Raw genomic sequence first — 21602 nt, 5'->3', positions numbered from 1 at the left:
TCATCGCCCGAGGCTTTGTTTAGTGCAAGGGCATAGACTTCTAGGAGATCTTTGCGCCAGTAGCGCGCGTGGAGTCGGTCCGTTTGCTACTAGTCTGATAGAGCTGGAGTACCCGATCTTTCGGTGAGTGGAGGATAACTACGATTTGGTGGGTGTCGACCCTCGCGATCCGACTACGACGAACAAGTCCGTGGCGCCTTAGCAATCGCTGAACCAACTCCCGATGGTTATTGACCTTGCTGGTGCGAGATCAACCTGATCACGAAGATCAATTCCTGCAGGCAATCGAAGAACAAGCAAGAATTTGAGGCGAGCAACCCTGAATATTACTCGAAGGTGGGGTTCTGAATTACACGAAGACGAAGCTTCGGAAGTAGCAATGGCTAACTTAAGCAAAACAAAACCCAAGCCAAAGAGGGGGCGCAGCCCTTGGCTAAATAGGGGGAGGAGGGAGGAAGGAGGACGCCCAGCCTGCCCACAAGGTAGGGAATAGGCGCCCAAACAGCCACACACCATCTCCTTGATTCCCTTTCCTGATTTAGATGGTGCAGCACCTTCCTGGTTATTTCTTGACAAAACTAAAAACACATAGGTGGCGCAGCACCTAGACATTATTCTGGGCAGGTTCATCATGAGCATTGATGGCGTATGCACTTAGGAAACTTCTGGTCCTTCATTCTTCAAAATCATCACAAAGTTTAATTCACGTGCACGAGCTCGAGTGATGGGTCCTGGTGGCGCTTGTGCTGGTTCAGTTGGAGTAGCCATTCCCGTGTCGGTGTTGATGTCCTCATCATCCTCCCCTTCTTGAATCGAAGTCGTCCTCGACGGCATCTCCTCACCCTCGCCCGCATATGGTTTCAAATCTGCAACATTAAAACTAGAGGAAACACCATAGTCTGCAGGCAGGTCAAGTATATAAGCATTATCATTGATTTTCTTTAACACCTTGAAGGGACCAGCAGCACGGGGCATCAGCTTAGACCTGCGCAAACTAGGAAAGCGATCCTTGCGCAAATGCAACCAAACCAAGTCACCAGGTTCAAAAGTAACAGGTTTACGTCCTTTACTACCAACAGCCTGATTTTTAGCATTAGTGTGCGCAATGTTCTGCTGTGTTTGCTCATGGATGTCCAACATTTGTTGAACACGTGCAATAGCATCGACATGTGGGGCGTCCAAAGGGTTAAAGGACAGCAAGTCAATTGGCGCCCGTGGAATGTAACCATAGACAACCTGAAAAGGGCACATTTTCGTGGAGGAATGTGTAGCACGATTGTAAGCAAACTCGACATGGGGCAAACAATCCTCCCAAAGTTTCAGATTCTTGTCTAACATAGCCCTAAGCATGGTAGATAAGGTTCTGTTCACAACCTCAGTTTGCCCATCTGTTTGTGGGTGACAAGTGGTGCTGAAAAGCAATTTAGTTCCTAGTTTATTCCAAAGAGATCTCCAAAAATGACTTAGGAACTTAGCATCGCGATCTGAGACTATTGTATTTGGAACACCATGTAAACGAATAATCTCGCGAAAGAACAACTCAGCAACGCTGCTAGCATCATCAGTTTTATGACATGGTATGAAGTGAGCCATTTTAGAGAATCGATCAACAACCACAAAGATACTATCCCTCCCCTTCTTAGTTCGAGGTAAGCCCAAAACAAAATCCATAGAAATATCTAGCCAAGGAGAAGTAGGGACAGGTAACGGCATATACAAACCGTGGTTGTTCAGGTGTGACTTAGCTTTCTGGCACGTGGTGCAGCGTGCAACAAAACGCTCCACGTCGCGGCGCATCTGGGGCCAAAAGAAGTGCGCGGCCAAAATCTCCTGTGTCTTGTAAACGCCAAAGTGTCCCATGAGGCCGCCACCATGCGCTTCCTGCAACAGCAAAAGACGAACCGAGCTTGCGGGAATACATAGCTTGTTAGCGCGGAACAAAAACCCATCGGTTACATGGAATTTACCCCATGGTTTACCATCCTTGCAATGCAGCATGATGTCCTTAAAGCCAGGATCATCGGCGTATTGTTCTTTCACAGTTTGTAAACCAAAAATTTTAAAGTCTAACTGGGACAGCATGGTGTATCTACGCGACAAAGCATCAGCAATAATGTTGTCTTTCCCGTTCTTGTGTTTGATGATGTAAGGAAAAGACTCTATGAATTCGACCCACTTAGCATGCCGACGGTTCAGATTAGTTTGGCTACGAATATGTTTTAATGCCTCATGATCAGAATGAATTATAAACTCGCGAGGCCAAAGATAGTGCTGCCATGTTTGAAGTGTGCGAACCAAAGCGAAAAGCTCCTTATCATAAGTGGAATAATTCAGACTAGCACCGCTTAATTTTTCGCTAAAGTAAGCAACTGGCTTGCCCGCTTGCAGCAAAACACCGCCTAACCCAATACCACTAGCATCGCATTCAAGTTCAAACATCTTATTGAAATCAGGTAGCTGTAGTAAGGGGGCATGTGTCAACTTATCTTTTAGAATGGTGAATGCCTCGTCCTGTGCCACACCCCAGGAGAAAGGAACACCCTTCTTGGTGAGCTCATGCAACGGGGCGGCAATGGAGCTGAAGTCACGCACGAACCGTCGGTAGAAACCTGCAAGCCCAAGAAAACTCCGAATCTGCGTAACTGTCGTTGGCGTGGGCCAGCTCTGGATGGCGTCAATCTTGCTGTTGTCCACCTCAATGCCCTGCGGAGTAACAACATAGCCAAGAAACGAAACACGTTGTGTGCAGAAGTCGCACTTGTCCAAGTTACCAAACAAGCGGGCAGCGCGCAAAGCATCAAAAATAGCATGCAAATGTTCCAAATGCTCTTCCCTAGACTTGCTGTAAATCAGAATATCATCAAAATAAACAACCACAAACAAGCCTATGAAAGGCCTCAAAACTTCATTCATTAAGCGCATAAACGTGCTGGGAGCATTAGTCAATCCAAACGGCATAACTAACCATTCATATAAGCCAAATTTTGTTTTAAAAGCCGTCTTCCATTCGTCCCCAAGTTTCATTCTAATCTGATGGTACCCGCTACGCAAATCTACCTTGGAGAATATAACAGCACCGCTAAGCTCGTCAAGCATATCATCAAGGCGAGGTATAGGATAGCGATAACGAATTGTGATATTGTTAATCGCTCGACAATCTACACACATGCGCCAGGTACCATCTTTCTTTGGGACAAGTAGCACAGGAACAGAGCAAGGGCTAAGAGACTCACGAATGTAGCCTTTATCAAGTAGTGCTTGGACTTGGCGCTGAATCTCCTTTGTCTCATCAGGATTGGTACGGTACGGGGCGCGGTTTGGAAGCTGGGCGCCCGGGATGAGGTCGATCTGGTGCTCAATGCCACGAATGGGAGGAAGACCTGGTGGTAAGTCCTTCGGAAACACATCGGCAAAGTCCTGCAAAAGCTTAGTAACAGCAGGGGGTATATCCAAAGATGGTGCATCATCGAGTGAAACCAGCACATGAGAACATACAAGCGCATAGCAAGGCATATTATCAACATGTAGTTCATCAAAATCAGCACGCGTAGCAAGTAAAACAGGAGCATGTAGCTTAATTTCTTTAGACGTGGCTGGTTGTTGTTGGCATTGTTTTAATGCTTTAGTAGCCCTAGCAATGTCATCTTTCACAATCTGTTCAGGGGTCATTGGATGAAGAATAATTTTCTTGCCCTTAAACAGTAATGAATAATGATTTGTGCGACCATGATGTAAACAATCAGTATCATATTGCCACGGCCTACCAAGCAACAACGAACATGCCTCCATAGGAACAACATCGCAATCAGTATAATCAGAATAAGAACCCATGGAGAAGTGAACACGAACCGAGCGTGTTACCTTGAGTTTGCCACCCTGGTTGAGCCATTGAATGTGGTAGGGATGTGGATGTGGACGCGTTTGGAGACACAACTTTTCCACCAGATCCGAACTTGCCAAATTGTTGCAACTACCGCCGTCAATGATGATGCGAATGGATCGTTCTTGCACAACGCCTTTGGTGTGGAACAAAGTGTGGCGCTGGTTCTGCTCAGGCTGTGCAACTTGTGTACTGAGGACTCGCTGCACAACAAGACTCTCATACTTGTCGGCGTCAGTGGCAGCCACGTGTTCTTCCACATGTCCTGAAACGTCAGCAGCAAGCATAGCATATATAGTTTCATCGGAATCACTAGCGGAAGAATACTCACCATCATCACGTATAATCAACGTACGCTTGTTGGGGCAGTCCCGTATCATATGCCCATAACCTTTGCAACGATGGCATTGAATGTCCTTTGTGCGGCTAGTGGAAGAGGAGGCGCTCTTATTAACTGAAGGGGGCGCTGGAGGTGGAGCTGCTGCCTTGTCACGTGACGTACTACTAGGTGTATAGGGCGTCGTAGGGGTTGAATGGGTCAAAGTAGTGCGACCTGCAAAAGAGTTAGAATGGGTCCTTGCTCGTCGTCCCTGCACTTCACGTTCAGCTTTGCAAGCAAATGCAAACAAAGTAGTAATATCATCGTAGTGCTTATAATCAAGAATATCCTGAATTTCACGGTTCAAACCACCACGAAATCGTGCCATCGCAGCATCATTAGTCTCAACTAAACCACAACGAATCATGCCGGTTTGCAACTCCTGATAATACTCTTCTACAGATTTGGTTCCTTGCTGAAAACGCTGCATTTTATTAAGCAAGTCTCGTGCATAATAGGAAGGAACAAATCGGTGTCGCATGATAGTTTTTAATTGCTCCCAAGTTGTGGGAATGTTATTAGGGTGTTTGCTGCGATGCTCACGCCACCAAATTGATGCGAAATCTGTAAACTCACTAGTAGCAGCCCTAACTTGATATTGTGCAGGAACATCATGACAATGAAATTTCTGATCTACCGCAAGTTCCCAATCAAGATACGCACCCGGATCATATTTGCCATTAAATGAAGGAATTGTGAACTTAATCTTAGTAAATGAGTCATTTCGATTACGTACCACGCGCTCACCACGGCGGTTGCGGTGGCGCCCTCCATGGCGGTCCTGGTCGTCGATCTCGGTATCACCACCATAATCAAAGTCCGCACGTTGATCATCAAGTTGTTGTACCAACTCATCAAGGCGTGTAGTGAGCGTGGCAAGGCTGGTGGCGTGGGCAGCTTGTGCTTGCTGCATCTCCGCAAGCGTAGCATTTGTGGCCATTTGAGCGTCCTGAAATTGACCCACTTGCTCGTTGGCGATCCTAATCTCCTCTGCCAAGCCCTCCACATGCTCGTTCATCTTGCGATTAAAGTGGTGAATGATGCCTTTAGTGCGTGGGGAGTGAGGCATGGTGTCCTGATCAGCTGGCTCCCCTGACATTGTTAGTGGAAAAGCAACGAACATGAAAACAAGTATTTGTCCTAAAGCTAATAGGAAGTGGTGCTGATCAAGGCACTCAAACTAAAGCTGTTATCAAACTCTTACCCGTTCTTACCAAGCTTGCAGGGGTGACTTGCAACCAGCGGTACAACCTTCCAAAGATTGAATGGAGCGATTGCCAGAGGACACAGAGCTTGATCGCTGTAGAAAATTTGTGGAGCTATGGGAAGGCTTCAATTTGTAGCAAGGAGTAGCACAAGCATTCAGCAAAGGCAAAGTTGAATAATCACTCAAAGCTGGTGTTGTGCTGGTCCTAGGCTAGACCGTACTAGAGACGTGAGCCCACGCACAAAGATAGACACAGAATTGCAATAACAAAGAGTAAAAGACAGCGAGTACACACCCTTGGCATCTCTTGTTTTTTTTGTTGTTTTTTTTTGTGTGCGGCTCTTTTTGCACCTTTTGCCTTTTGTTTTTTTTTTGGTGCGGCTCTTTTTTTTGTTTTATGCACCTCTGGCCTTTTTCAGTTTGATGACACTGCCAACACGTTGCACAACTCAAAAAGGAAAACAAAAGGAAATCAGGAACTCTTTCCTTTCGTGTAGCCACAGACTGCCTGATCTCGCATGATCTCCTGTGATACGCCCAAAATGAATCGCAAGGCAAGTGAGTATCCGTTGGAAAGGGCACGAAATATGCTTTCCAAATTGTACCTAAACTTCCCAAACGGACTACGGATGCAACAGCTAATGCCTGTGTCCTTGCCGAGATAAATCAAGACCCGAAATAAATTACTTTCCTTTTGTAGGTGGGAAATTGGCATGCACAAGGGGGTCTATGACGTGGGAAAGATTACAGGAGCATGGAGGACAAAGGAAAAGGAGGATCAAGTGCAAAGATGTGAACTAATACGTGACAGGAACTCAAAACTCTAATGGACTAGACGCCAAGACCAGCAACACGACACAGCGATGCAACCAAAAACTCAACAAAGCAATAAACTGAATGAAAGATGCAAAGGCTCAAAAGGTCTTGGACAGTGGTTCTAACCTGAAACGTTTTTTGTTGGCTTTTCTGGTGGATGATAGGACGATGAACAAAACTACAAATAAAGGGATAGATCTCACCGAGCAACCTGAAATTTGATACCACTTGATAGAGCTGGAGTACCCGATCTTTCGGTGAGTGGAGGATAACTACGATTTGGTGGGTGTCGACCCTCGCGATCCGACTACGACGAACAAGTCCGTGGCGCCTTAGCAATCGCTGAACCAACTCCCGATGGTTATTGACCTTGCTGGTGCGAGATCAACCTGATCACGAAGATCAATTCCTGCAGGCAATCGAAGAACAAGCAAGAATTTGAGGCGAGCAACCCTGAATATTACTCGAAGGTGGGGTTCTGAATTACACGAAGACGAAGCTTCGGAAGTAGCAATGGCTAACTTAAGCAAAACAAAACCCAAGCCAAAGAGGGGGCGCAGCCCTTGGCTAAATAGGGGGAGGAGGGAGGAAGGAGGACGCCCAGCCTGCCCACAAGGTAGGGAATAGGCGCCCAAACAGCCACACACCATCTCCTTGATTCCCTTTCCTGATTTAGATGGTGCAGCACCTTCCTGGTTATTTCTTGACAAAACTAAAAACACATAGGTGGCGCAGCACCTAGACATTATTCTGGGCAGGTTCATCATGAGCATTGATGGCGTATGCACTTAGGAAACTTCTGGTCCTTCATTCTTCAAAATCATCACAAAGTTTAATTCACGTGCACGAGCTCGAGTGATGGGTCCTGGTGGCGCTTGTGCTGGTTCAGTTGGAGTAGCCATTCCCGTGTCGGTGTTGATGTCCTCATCATAGTCTTGGTAGCAGCAAAGGACTGGCGCGTCCATCACCTAGACGTAAAATCGGCCTTCCTCAAAGATGAGCTGGCGGAGACGGTCTTCGTCAGACAACCTCTAGGTTTCGCCATCAAGGGAGCGGAGCACAGGGTGCTCCGACTGCGCAAGGCGCTCTACGGGCTGTGGCAGGCCCCACGAGCGTGGAACGCCAAGCTTGATTCCTTGCTAGGCGAGCTTGGATTCACACGGTGTGCAACCGAGCACGTGCTCTACACGCAGTGACTGGGGAAGGAGGAGCTCGTCGGCGGCGTGTATGTGGACAACTTGATCGTCACCGGCGTGCGCACAGAGGACATCAATGGCTTCAAGCGCGAGATGGCGGCTTGTTTTCGAATGAGCAATCTCGGCACACTCTCCTACTACCTCGGCATCGAGGTGAGACAGGGGAAGGAGGAACTCACGCTCGGTCAGAGCACGTATGCCTCCAAGCTATTGGAGCGGAGCGACATGGCTGAGTGCAAGCCATGCGTGACTCTGATGGAGGAGCGGTTGAAGCTGACGAAGGCTAGCACCGCGATGAAGGTGGATGCAACACTCTACCGGAGCATCATCGACGACCTACGCTACCTAGTCCACACGAAGCCGGACATTGTGTTCATCGTGGGCTACGTCAGTCGCTTCATGGAGGATCCCAGAGAGGATCACTGGACTACAGTGAAGCGGCTACTATGCTACGTCAAGGGGACAGTAGATCATGGGATCATCTTTCCAAAGACTAGTGGGAGTAGGCTGCAGCTCACTGTGTTCAGCGATGCAGACATGGCGGGGGACATCAACGGACGATGGAGCACCTCTGGCGTGCTCGTCTTCCTCGGGTCGACCCCAATTTCATGGTTGTCGCTGAAATAGAAGGTGGCGGCGCTATCTACGTGCGAGGCAGAGTACGTAACGACGGCTACAGCAGCGTGCCAAGTTGTGTGGCTGCGCCGGCTGCTGGGCGAGCTGACCGGCGTGGAAGCTCACCCACCAGCACTGATGGTGGACAACCAGCCCGCCCTCACCCTCGTGAAGAATTCGATTTTGCACGACCAGAGCAAACACATCGACGTGAAGTTCCACCTCCTCAGGGACTGTGTCGATGGAGGGCAGATCGTCATCGAGTTCGTCGAAACTGGTCGGTAACTCACGGACGTCCTCACCAAGCCGCTCGGACGTCTTCGACTCATGGAGCTGAAGGAGATGATCGGCATGGAGGGGGTACAAGGGATAGCAGTAGGATTAGGGGAATAATTGTTAGAATAATCTACTGCATCCTTGTGTGAACACACAGTAAGGGAAGACGGCGCCAAAAAGACCCCCTGCTGTGCTACTGTAGCCGCTACAGAGGCGGGCACCGAATGGCTCACCTGCCGCACTGTAGCCACATGCAAAGACAGGCGCAGAAATCAGTCCTGCTATGTTATCTAGTTACTGTTGCAGCATGTGCGCTGTACTAGGACTAGATGCATAGAGTTGTATAAATAGATTACCACGGCAACTCAGTAAAGAGAGTTCAGATTTGTCATCTCCTATATAGGGCTTCGACCAACGCTGGTGTCTTGTACTGTGTGTGTATGCTCTGTTCTCCCTCTTCTTCAATCTTGAGCCATAGTGTGTGGGGATGGACAACACTTGTTCGTGGTCAGCTTAGCGAGTGGGTGCTCGGCACCACTAGCGGGTGCTTGGTAAGACTGGGCCGGTGATCATGTGGGCTAACAGTGAGCAGCAGCCGTTTCTATAATAAAACGAGGTGAAAGAACAAAACACCTGGTATCTGATACTCCTCGAGCCGATTCCAGATCGCTCGGTCCGTGCTTCCATTGTTTGACCCGCAACAAGTCCTGTCTGTTGAGCTAGATTCAATCCGTGTTGTCTGCTGCATCCAATTCGAGTTCCCGTGATTCCAATTCCACACGGTTGAATTGTGGGAATCCACTCGATCTGGAGATTCTGCATCCTCCACACTACCGCATCCACACTATAGATGGCCATTCGGGCCGCCCGGCCCGGCCTGGCACGGGCCCGTGCTCGGCACGACCTGGAGGTCATCGGGCCGGCACGGCCCATCAGGTGCATCGGGCCATGCCGTGCCGGCCCACGGGCAGCACTAATGGCCCAAGCACGGCCCTAAAAGGCCTCGTGCCGTGCCGTGCCGGCTCAATGGCCCGACTGGCCCAGCGTCGCAGATGCGCCGGATCCACGTGGGCAGAGGGGGGAGGGAGCCCGCCGGATCCGCCCGAGGCCGGCCGCCGCCGGGGTTGCTAGCTCCACCGAGTCGCCAGATCCACCGAGGGAGAGGGAGGGAGGAGGGAGCCCACCGGATCTGCACGGGGGAGGAGCTGCTCCTGCCTGATCTGCTACCGGAGTTGATGACGATGCGTGCGGCCGCCGGCGTGGAGGTGGTGGCGCTGGATCCACTGTAGAGGAAGGTGTAGGAGCTGCTGCTGCATGGATCCGCGTGCCCACGACCCGCGCGAGCCCGCCCTGCGCCGTCGTGGTCTCCATGCGCGCGAGCCAGCCCTGGCCTCCATGCGTGCCTCTTGCACCGTCGTGGCCGCCTAAGGGAGAGGGAGAGGGATGGAGCGCGCCCTGGCCGTGGCCGTGGCCGCTCGGTTGTGCTCGGGATGAGGGAGAGCTAGAGGGATGGAGTTGCGCCTGAGGGGGAGGGGGAGAGAGCGAGAGAGATGGAGCGGCGCCCGAGGGAGACGGAGACAGAGGGTTGGAGGGCGTGGCGCATGAGGGAGACGGAGAGAGTTAGGGTTTCAGTTATGCTCAACGTATATATACTGTGAAGCCATTTCCGGGTCTGCAAAGTGTCGGGCCGGCACGCTGTGCCGAAAGTGAGGCCCAGGCACGGCCCAAGGGTCGGGCCGGGCCAGCACGGGCCCGCCAGCCACCGGGCCGTGCCGTGCCTGGGCCAGGCCGAAACATCGTGCCGTGGGCCGGGCCAACGGGCCTCGGGCCATATGGCCAAGTATAATTCACACCAGGAGCATTTCACACATTTCTACGAAAAGCTCTGCACCATGAACCCGGAATCAGGGCTGTACCTACGATTTGGAGGACCCCGAACAAAACATGTGATGCACCCCTTGAGTTTGAGCTCCAACTTCTTACGCTTTTCATGGCCAGAACCATACCTCCTATTTCTACAAGATATGATGAAGATCAATGAAATAAACAAATCTCCTCTCCAATTCCCATGGTAGGCACTAGGCAGTGGCGCGGTGTGGCACACGGTTCTGGACTGTCGGCGTCGGAGTGCCGCAGAAGCGTTGCACATCTCTAGCAGCAGCGCGGGAACCTGCTTTGCAGCAGGTGAAAAAGAAACGTCGCCAGACGATTCTCTGTACCCAAGCAGCTGGTGCCTGGTGGGCGTGGCAGATGGCCATAGGAACAAGTGGGGCAACCTGCCCCGAATCCAAGATCATGCTGGAGGAGATCCAGAAGATGTTCACTGAGCTCTACACCATGGGGTATATAGCTAGCAATCGAGTTAATTGTTTAATGCTTGTTCTTTCTTGTGTTTGAATCAGATATGGGATTTGCAGACAGGGCACATGTTCACACGCTTCAGAGCAAACAAAGTTCTTTGTTACTGCAGCCGCCCAACACTGGCACTAATAGTGGCAGGTAGCAAAAGCACCGATTCTGTAAGCCCGGTGCTCTCTTCTGGAACTCCACTTACTTTTTTCTCGAATACGCAAAAAATTTGCGCATCATTGTAATTAAGAAGAAGAGTTTAACAATACAAACGATGTGCTTCTGACGAGCGCCCTAGGAGGTCTTACAGCCGTAGGCTGGACTGTCCTAGCAAACAAATCCAAGCTTCGATATTACATAAAAGGTCTACAACCGGGCTAAGAGCAGTGTTGCAACCTACGAAGTTGGGCGCCTCCGCTGCTGGCTGCGTGATCCTACTCCGGCGTCCGAGAAGAGCACGTTGGTTTTTCTACCGGCCTTGGTGTTGGTCGCTGAGAATAGCTCGTCCAGAGCTTCAACTTGGCTCGATGTCAAGTTCCCTGCGAAAATGGCGTCGTATGCTTGCCTCGACGAGGATGAAACTGGTGCTGCCGGCGGTGCGACACCCATCTTCTTCATGAGTAGTACCTCACCCCGCTTGGCGGTCGGTACGTGCGCCAGCGGTTGAGCGACAATCCGTCTGCTCCGGATTGGTAGGGGGCGCTTTGTGGTTGCCGCCTTCTGCCTTGGTGGACTGAAGATCAATGGCGACTTTTGCTTGCACTGCACCTCCTCGCTGAATCGTGCAAGACGCCGAGCAACCTCACGTGGCGTGGGCGTCACGTCGCTGGGGGTGGGCATGCCCACAGTGATCTCATCTTTGACGCTGGATTGTTCCACCCATGGTGGCGTGAGCTGTGGCAGCTCCAGCACCGGCGACAGCGGAGACGAGTCTATCATCCGGTGAGCGGCCGCCGCCAGAGGCACCAACGACGCTTCAACCTCCTGAGAGACAGCCTCCTGAGTAGGCTGGCACCTGGGCGCTTGTTCTCCCGCTGGCCGGCTCACGACGAGCGAGGCGGTGAGCTCCTCCAACATCGGATCGACCGAGACGACCCATGCGGGAGGCCCCGTGCTCGCGCCCGCTTGCCGGCTCATGACAAGCAGTGAGCTCAGGTGATGTTTCCTATTCTGCGTGTATTCCCATGTTAGCACTCAAGTTCCTTATATGTTGGCTCTGTAATTGGCCAGTCGGGCCTAAGCTGAAGCCCGCCTCGGTGAGGTTGGCGTGCCAAGAAGACCACTTCTATAAGTTGACAATTTACAGAGGTGCATACAATGCCCATATGGCTATTTTTTCGATTACGCCTTTTTAAGAGCATGTTTGGATCACCAACTAAACTTTAGCTGGCTAAATTTAGCTGCTAGGGATCTAAACGGCCTAGCTATTAGCTGGAGGATCCAAACACACTCTAGCTAAAATTTAGCTAGGAGAACTTTTAGCTGGCTAAAGTTTAGCTTTAAAATTTTAGCTAGCTAAGCTTTAGTTGGGTGGATCCAAATAAGTCGAGCATCTCCGAGAGACTCTCCATGTCCTTCCTAAATGGTAGGAATAGAGATTTTGGTGAAAACTACCGTTCAACCGCTTTTCTAAATGGTCATCCAAATATGGCAATCTTCTGTTCCGAATTTTTCGCTAGCCAAAAATAGAATACGAGAATAGCTATTTAGAGTGTGCATGAGATATAGAAAAAATGTTGGAGAGTGAAAAGATATAGAAAACGATTTTTATACAGATAATTCTCCAAATGATAATTTAGAGAGTGGGATTAGAAATGCTCTTGAAGATGCTCTAAGCTAAGAGCAACTCCAAGATAGTTTGCTATTTCCTGCCGTGTATTCTTATCCCAACAGACTGTAAATCTCATTGTCTAAAAATAGCACGGGCTATTCCTCAGTTTCAGCTAGTCAAAGAAAGGGCAGCGGGGCTCGCTCGCCAAATCCGCGTGTTTCCCTCTCAGAATTTCTATCCATCATCCGAGTGATGGATATTTCTGTTTTCATCCACCATTAGTTGGTTGCTGTTTGTGTATTGTGGGCTCAATTTCATTAGTTGTGGCCCATTTGTATGTCACGTTGAGAGGTAATTCAATTTCAGTCTGTGGCTCCCTCCGCTCGAGCTCGCGTGTGGCGTGAAAGGGCTGGCCGCCGGTGCCCTGTGCGTCCAGGAGGAAATAATTTTTATGCAACGGCGCGGCACAGCACACCCCTGCGACATCCTATAAAGGATCGACGCGTGTCCCTGTGATGCATGCAAGCGAGCACTCCATGCAAGAGCCGCACGACTCCAACTGCTGTTGACGGAAGCGAGCAACTAGATTTCTGGCGTGTGGACACACGTCAATCATCCATAGCATGTCGCAGGAACAGGGCCGTGTGCGGGTGTGAGGGGCTTCTTTGAGATCTAGCCGACTGCTGGTTGCTCAGACGCTCACCTTAACCCCACTATGTGGATGATAATTGTATTAACTATCAACCGGGTGATGAGTAGTCACTCCTCCTCTCCCACAGGCAGCATCGGCCTCTCCGCGCGCTTTTGTCTCTTCTGCGGCGCGCCATTGCCCAGCCTCGGATGGCCTCCAGGTTTACTGAGAGCTGCCAAAGGTGAGGGTTGACCGGCAGAGCAGTGAGCACCCGAGATCCCTCCTCTTTGGTTGTTCCTGCAGTCTCCATGAACTCAAGTTTCTGTCGGAACTTCTTGAGGACAGCGACAACTGACTGCTCAAGAACTGGCATAGGTTCGACTGGATCAAGCGAGTTCTTCAGTAGTCACCTTTCTTCTTAGTTCCTTTTTTCGCTTTTACTTCTAACCCGGAACTTCTTGATTATATATGCATAGGCTCGTGATCGGGATGGATACTGCTGGTGGAATCTAAAGATACGAGAAGAAAATTGATATGGAGTCATTATAGCAAGTGAAAAATGAGGACATTGACATAGAAAAGCTGGGCTAAGCCCATGTACTTTCGAGGATAAAAGTGCAAACATTGCCGACATTGTTGGCATCGATTAATAATGAAAAACAGTGTACTCTGTCTACTTCAACTGTCGTAAAAGTCAGCTTTTTTTTTCCCTAAACTAGAAAACCACACATAACTCCTCCTAAACTAGAAAACCACACATAACTCATCCTCATCTTTTTAAACCGGGAGGTGTTATGTGTGGTTTTCTAGTTTAGGGAGGAATTTACGATATTTGAGGGAGGCCAAAAGTAGACTTTTTCAATTAATAATCGATAAACTTTGACGAATAACAAAAGTCTTTCCCCCCAACTGGCTCGTCTCGCGAGCGAATTCCACAAGGGCATCTGCAGTTGGAGCATTCGTGACAAGGATCGATGGGACCTCTGTTAAATGTAAAGATATATTTTGTATTTATCCCTTTGCTGTTCCTAGACTTATGCGGCTGTGGTGAATCTTCCAGAATAGATTAGATAGAGTTTGTTGTAACAAACCACAGCCGGTTCTCTAGGGATGGAGCCTATGTAAGCCACCGGTGCCAGGCGTTTTGGCAACCATAAGAATTAACACGCAACCGGCCAGGAGCTCCAAGTTTGGGGGCCCTGCCGTTCCACCACACTGCGCCTCTGAAGCTTTTTTACATGGTAATCAGAGCCTAGGTCACCATGTCGTCAAGTTCAAGCATTCCGCATCCTCTCTTCGGTGTTCCAATCACCGAGAAATTGACAAGGAAGAATCACGCGCCATGGCGCGCACTCGTGCTTGCAGCCGTCCGCGGCGCACGCATGGAAGGTTACCTCAATGGAAAGACTCAAGCTCCTGCGCAAGAGATCGAGGAGAAGAAGGCTGACGGTACAACCGTCAAGGTGCCTAATCCGGCCTATGCAGATTGGTTCGCCGAGGATCAGAAAGTCCTTGGGCTGATCTTGTCTTCGGTCGGGAAGGAAGTGCAGCCACAGGTCGTCGCTGCAGTGACGGCGGCCGAGGCATGGGGAGTGATTGAGAACATGTTCTCCGCTCAAACCCGTGCCAAAACGATGAACGTGCGATTAGCACTTGCTACAACAAGGAAAGGTAACCAGACAATTGCTGAATACTTTACCAAGATGAAAGGCTATGCAAATGAGATGGCAGCTGCGGGGAAGCCAATGGACGACGAGGAGCTGGCGGCCCATATCTGTAACGGGCTGGACGCTGAATTCAATCCGGTGGTGACATCTGTTACTGCCCGGACTGAACCGCTCTCAATTCATGAGTTGTACTCTCAGCTTCTTAGCTTTGAGACGCGACTCGAGCTTCAAGATGGATCGGGCTTCTCTGCAAACGCCGCCAATAGGGGCGGCCGATCTGGATCAGGAGGATCTGGGTCGGGCGGCTACAACAATCGCTACTTCAACAACAATCGCGCCCCTGGGCGCGGTGATGGAGGCCGTGGCGGCTCGCGTGGGCGCAGTCCCGCGCGTGGTCGCGGACAACAACGCGGGGGAAGGGCACAGCGCCCCAACCTTGGAGGCGTGGATGAACGTCCTCTTTGTCAAGTGTGCTTTAAAACAGGGCACACTGCGGCGAAGTGTTGGCATCGCTTCGACGAGTCCTATGTCCCTGAAGAACGGCACGTGGCTGCGGCGATGGCGATGAACTCCTACAACGTCGACACCAACTGGTACACGGACACGGGCGCGACCGACCACGTCACCAGCGAATTGGAGAAGTTGTCCTTCCGTGAGAGGTATCACAGGAATGATCAGATCCACACAGCTAGTGGTGCAGGTATGGAAATTAAGCACATCGGTCATACTACTGTTCCAACCCAGTCCCGTAATCTTCATCTAAACAATGTGCTTCATGTTCCAAAAGCTAGCAAAAATCTTGTTTCTGTTCGTCGCCTTGCTAAAGATAACTCTGTTTTCCTTGAATTTCACCCTGATTATTTTCTTATCAAGGATCAGGCCACGAAGAACACGATTCTTAGAGGACGATGCCACCGAGGGTTGTACCCTCTTCCATCAGATCAGTCAATAAAACAGGCGTTTGGAGTAGTGAAGCCGTCCATGTCTAGATGGCATAGCCGCCTGGGTCATCCAGCTTTTCCAGTTGTTTCCAAAATTATCAGCAGTAATAAGCTCCCATGTTCCTCTGAGAAAAACAATGATTCAGTTTGTGATGCTTGTCAACAGGCAAAGAGTCATCAACTTTCTTATAGTAGATCCTTTAATTCCTCAAAATTTCCTTTAGAACTTGTGCATTCTGATGTCTGGGGTCCTGCTCTAGATTCATTCGGGAGAAAGAAATATTATGTTAGTTTTGTTGATGATTTTAGCAAGTTCACCTGGATCTACTTTATTAAATACAAGTCTGAAGTGTTTGAGAAATTCCATGATTTTCAGGTCATGGTAGAGAGACAATTTGGTCGCAAAATTCTCACCATGCAAACTGATTGGGGAGGGGAGTACCAAAAATTGCATAATTTCTTTACCAAAAGTGGGATTGTGCATCATGTTTCCTGTCCCCATGCGCATCAACAAAATGGAGTTGTTGAGCGCAAGCATAGACACATTGTCGAAATTGGGCTTTCCCTCCTCGCTCATGCCTCTATGCCACTAAAATTTTGGGATGAGGCTTTTGCAACAGCTGTTTTTCTTATTAACCGTATGCCTAGCGCTACCATCCAGCATGAAACACCTTTAGAACGCTTGTTTAATCAAAAGCCTGAATATTCCTCTCTTCGGGTTTTTGGTTGCGCCTGTTGGCCCAACCTTCGTCCATATAATCAACATAAGCTTGAGTTTCGCTCAAGACGATGCGTTTTTATTGGCTATAGTCCTCTCCATAAAGGGTTCAAGTGTCTAGATGTGTCATCCGGTCGTGTTTTTATCTCCCGGGATGTTATTTTTGATGAGTCTATTTTTCCTTTTTCTGAACTCCACTCCAATGCAGGAGCCCGTCTCCGTGCTGAAATTAATCTATTACCATCAGACCTTGTTCCTTTATCTATTCCTGGGGTGGAACCTGTAGCAGACCGTGTGTTTAATTCCGCTAATGCTACTCAACAGAATGGATCTAGTGCATGTGATAACAGGATCTCAGATTTGCCTCCTGGTGCGAGACATGAGAATGATGCGGCACGGACTCCTGGGCGATCTGCTCCGGGATCGGGGCTCTCCAACTCTACCGGCCCATCCCACCAACGCGCCAGCGCCACGGAGACGCTGGTTCGCGCTCCGGCACTGCCTGACCCCGCGTGCACGCCGGGTGCCCCACCTGGTGCTGACGCGCGGCCGAATCAGGGTTCAGGCGAGGGGGAGACAGGAGCTGTGCCTGTGCCTGATTCTGACGCTGCGGACGATGCGGCCGAGAGAACAGCGCCTGTGCCTGATACTGCAGATGCAGATCTCCCTGTTGATGAATCCTCTGTGCCAGCACCACATCACCGGACCCGGCTGAGTGCAGGTATTCGTAAGCCAAAAATTTATACTGATGGAACAGTCAGGTATGGTTGTTTTACTGCTTCCGGGGAGCCACAAAATTTAGATGAAGCACTAAATAATAAAGAGTGGAAATCAGCAATGGATGCCGAATATGAGGCTTTAATTAGGAATCAAACTTGGCATTTAGTTCCTCCAAGAAAAGGGATTAATATTATTGACTGCAAATGGGTTTATAAGATAAAGCGAAAAGCGGATGGGAGTCTGGATAGGTATAAGGCTCGTCTAGTTGCAAAAGGTTTTAAACAGAGATATGGTGTTGATTATGAGGATACTTTTAGTCCTGTCATTAAGCATGCTACTATCAGAACAATTCTATCTATTGCTGTTTCTAGAGGATGGAGCCTGCGGCAACTTGATGTACAGAATGCTTTTCTTCATGGTTTTTTGGAAGAAGAAGTGTACATGCGTCAGCCACCTGGTTATGAAAGCAAGGCTACTCCAGATTATGTCTGTAAGTTAGATAAGGCTCTATATGGTTTGAAACAAGCGCCAAGGGCGTGGTACTCGAGGTTGAGCAGAAAATTGTGTTCTTTAGGCTTCAAGGCTTCGAAGGCTGACACATCTTTGTTCTTCTATCAAAAAGGGCCTGTTACTATATTTATTCTTGTATATGTTGATGATATCATTGTTGCTAGCTCCACACAGGAGGCTATAACTTGTTTGCTGCAGGACTTGAGGAAGGAATTTGCTCTCAAGGATCTTGGAGAGCTGCACTACTTCCTTGGGATAGAGGTAACTAAATTGAGGAATGGTATTCTGTTGACCCAGGAAAAATATGCTAGAGATGTATTGCATCGTGTGGGCATGAAGGATTGTAAACCAGTAAGTACTCCTATGTCTACATCAGAAAAATTGTCAGCACAAGAAGGGACACCTCTTGGACCAAAAGATGCTACAGCATACAGGAGTGTAGTAGGTGCATTACAGTACTTGACTTTGACTCGACCTGATATTTCTTTTGCTGTGAACAAAGTTTGTCAGTATTTACATGCTCCTACGACACTTCATTGGGCGGCAGTAAAGAGGATCTTGAGGTATTTAAAACACACCATGAAGATTGGGCTCCGTATTAGTAAAACCTCCTCTCTTTTGGTGAGTGCCTTTTCAGATGCAGATTGGGCAGGAGATGTAGATGATCGTCGGTCAACTGGAGGATTTGCAGTATTTCTGGGGTCTAATCTGATAGCATGGAGTGCAAGAAAACAAGCCACTGTCTCCAGATCAAGTACAGAAGCTGAATACAAGGCTGTAGCAAATGCCACAACTGAGATTATGTGGATACAAATTCTGTTATATGAATTGGGAATACAGGCGCTCAGAGCTGCCAAATTATGGTGTGATAATATTGGAGCTAAGTATCTCTCTGCTAACCCAGTTTTTCATGCTAGGACAAAACATATAGAAGTGGATTATCATTTTGTGCGAGAAAGGGTAGCAAGAAGATTACTTGACATTGAGTTTATATCTACAAGAGATCAAGTTGCTGATGGCTTCACAAAACCATTGCCGGTAAGACAATTAGAGATGTTTAAGAACAATCTCAACTTGAGAAGTTTAGATTGAGGGGGAGTGTTAAATGTAAAGATATATTTTGTATTTATCCCTTTGCTGTTCCTAGACTTATGCGGCTGTGGTGAATCTTCCAGAATAGATTAGATAGAGTTTGTTGTAACAAACCACAGCCGGTTCTCTAGGGATGGAGCCTATGTAAGCCACCGGTGCCAGGCGTTTTGGCAACCATAAGAATTAACACGCAACCGGCCAGGAGCTCCAAGTTTGGGGGCCCTGCCGTTCCACCACATTGCGCCTCTGAAGCTTTTTTACAACCTCGTCTCCAATTCCAGCCTTCCAGCATAGGGACGCGACCACCAGGTTCTCATCAGGCACCCCCTTGTCGTCCTTCCACTCTTGCAGATCAATTTTGTGCTACCGGTATTCTGGGCGGTGGTCGAACTGAAATTAATCCCGGCGTGGGTTGATGGTGGGGATTGGGTGTTCTGGGTGGTGCTGGAGGCAGTAGAACAGAAACTCTGGATGAGGACGGTTCTGGTGGCGATTTTGGCGGCAGTAGAACTATTCCTGAATCCTGATCAATGATCATGGCGATGTTTGGAACATAACTATGCGTCCTATGCCTTCCTAAAATGGATGAGAGAATTATTTATTTGGCACAGTGTTTCGTATTTGGTACTCGAAAATTTGAACTTTCCTATCTGGCATCAAGTTGAAATTTCCTTTCGTAAATGGCACTGCTATCCATTTAGGACAGTAACGGTGTCAAATGACTGATAAAAAGACATGAATACTCTTGTTTGCAGCAGAAATCTACGGTGCCAAATAGGGAAGTTCGAGTATTTCTTTCGGTTTGGTGTCCACTCAAACACGTGCATATACGCAGGGTTTACAATACCGGTAAGAAAAAAATTTCGGTCCCCAGCGATAAATACGAAATTTCGGAAATATCGGTTCAAATTTAAATAAATTTAAATTGAGTTTTAAACAAATTTGGCATCATTTCACTAGAAAAACTCTATAATCCATCATCCATCATAAATTTATATAACATTGACGAAATAACATAATATATCACAGAAGTAGAGCCGCGGTAATACAGTGTGCTGACGGTGGGCGAGCTGCATATACTAGTGCCGTCCAATGTGTGAGTGAAAAAATTAAATAAATTTGAAGAAATTTAGAGCTTTGATAAGACTAGATGATATGGAGGGTCATTTTAGTATGGTTTGGTGTAATTTTAGAGTGAAAGATGAATTTAACCGAAAAATTTTGACCGATACAAAAAAAATTTCGAACCTCAGTGAAAAAGGCGATATTTCGCTGAAATTGTAAACCCTGCATATACGTACCGTGCGACCCTGGGGCTCTCAGGATGTCCTCGAAGATCCCGTACACGTTTATGTAGGTGAAGTGCGCCCCCGGCAGCGCGTTGAACTGGTCGACGAGCGCGACGAGCTTGCGATTGAAGATGTCGATGGCACCGTTGATCTCCGGCACGCAAGTGGCGCCGTCGGCGCTGTGCTGCGCCAGCTCGTTGGGGCTGCACCCGACCTGCCCCGCGCCCATCAGCGCCACCTTCCTGGCCCCGTAGCTGTACAGCGTCCGGAGCTGCTGCGCGTACTGGCCGATGAGCACGTCGGCGTACTGCGCCGGCGTGTACTGTTGGCTGGTGGATTAGACCGCCGGCATGAAGTAGTTGTTGAGGTAGTCGTTGCTGCCCATGCCCACCGTGAAGATGCACTGGCTCAGGTGGTTGGCCGCGGAGTCCTCGTCGCCCAGGATGCTCACCAGCTGCTGCACCGCCGCCTGGTAGTTCTGCAGCTGCCCGCCGAAGCTGATCGCCGCTCGCGTCGGCATACGTGGGGATGTAATCGTCGAAGCCCAGAAGCCGAGCTGAAAAACGACACATGAATACACAGTGAGAGCTTACATATAGCGTCGACGGTGGTGAGGCCGTTGCTGAAACGCCCGGTGACGCCGCCGGCGAAGTCGATGCCGTAGGGCGGGTAGTTGGCCCGCGCCAGCGACGCGATGTCGTTGTTGTTCCCGTTGTCCACGAGCGAGTCCCCGAACACGAAGTAGCACGGCACCTGGGGCTCGCCCCGCACCACGACGACGGCGACGGTGGCCAGCCGCGCGGCCACGACGAGGAGCAGCGCCGGCAGCGGCCACCGCATTGTCTCACGCCCCATTCCTATGGCTAGCTTTTTCCACATGTGCTGATGGCTAGTAGCTAGCTAGCTAGACCCGGTCACCGCCGTCCAGGTACCTCACCACCTCCCGAATCATGGGCTGCGTCACCAGCGCTGGGTCAGAACTCCATAGACGCCACCATCTTCTTCGATTTCGGCCAGCTCCCCGCCGCAGTGCGACGCGATGGCCGGGCCGCCATCCCTGAGGCCGCGACAAGCGGCGAGCTGCGACGCGCGCAGGGCAGCACCGAACACGCGGCAAAGCGAGCTACGAGCTGGCGCCCGGGGATGGCGGCAAGCGGCGCACAGGTCCAGCGACGACTGGCGAGTGGCGGAGCCGTCTCACAGCGAGGCCGCGGCGGCGCGGGAAGACCTCGCACGGGGAGCAGCACGAGCGGACCTCGCGTGCGGCAGCGAGCTGGGAGCTCGCGTGCGGGGCCACGACAGCGGCGCCGGTGCATGGTGAGGCGCTGTGGTGCCAGCAAACCTCGCGCGGACAGCGGCGAGCGGCACGTGGAGACCGCGATGACCAGCGCGCGGCACTAGCGAGGTTGCGGCAAAGCAAGCTAGGCGCTCCCATGGGGGCAGCGACACGCCATCGTCCTGCCTCCTTCAGTCGGTAAGGCGGCGATGCGGGGACGTTGGTACGGGGTCTATGCGTCGGGTCGCCAGGGCGATGGCACGGGGCTG

At 50.0% G+C, this 21602-nt stretch overlaps 1 non-coding gene and 1 pseudogene across 1 annotated transcript; one reads left to right on the top strand and one right to left on the bottom strand.

The window, feature by feature from the left end:
• Positions 1-14862: 14862 nt before the first annotated feature.
• On the top strand, positions 14863-15001 carry LOC136509740 (small nucleolar RNA Z247). The gene has a single exon (XR_010772483.1). It is a non-coding gene; the product is annotated as a small nucleolar RNA Z247 (small nucleolar RNA).
• A 4481-nt stretch (positions 15002-19482) lies between these two features.
• Positions 19483-20925, bottom strand: LOC136506993 (GDSL esterase/lipase At5g45670-like; annotated as a pseudogene).
• Between the last annotated feature and the right edge of the window lie 677 nt (positions 20926-21602).

This window comes from Miscanthus floridulus, chromosome 15, assembly GCF_019320115.1.
Source record: "Miscanthus floridulus cultivar M001 chromosome 15, ASM1932011v1, whole genome shotgun sequence".
NCBI lineage: Eukaryota > Viridiplantae > Streptophyta > Magnoliopsida > Poales > Poaceae > Miscanthus > Miscanthus floridulus.
This window is presented reverse-complemented; position numbering and strand designations above follow the sequence as displayed.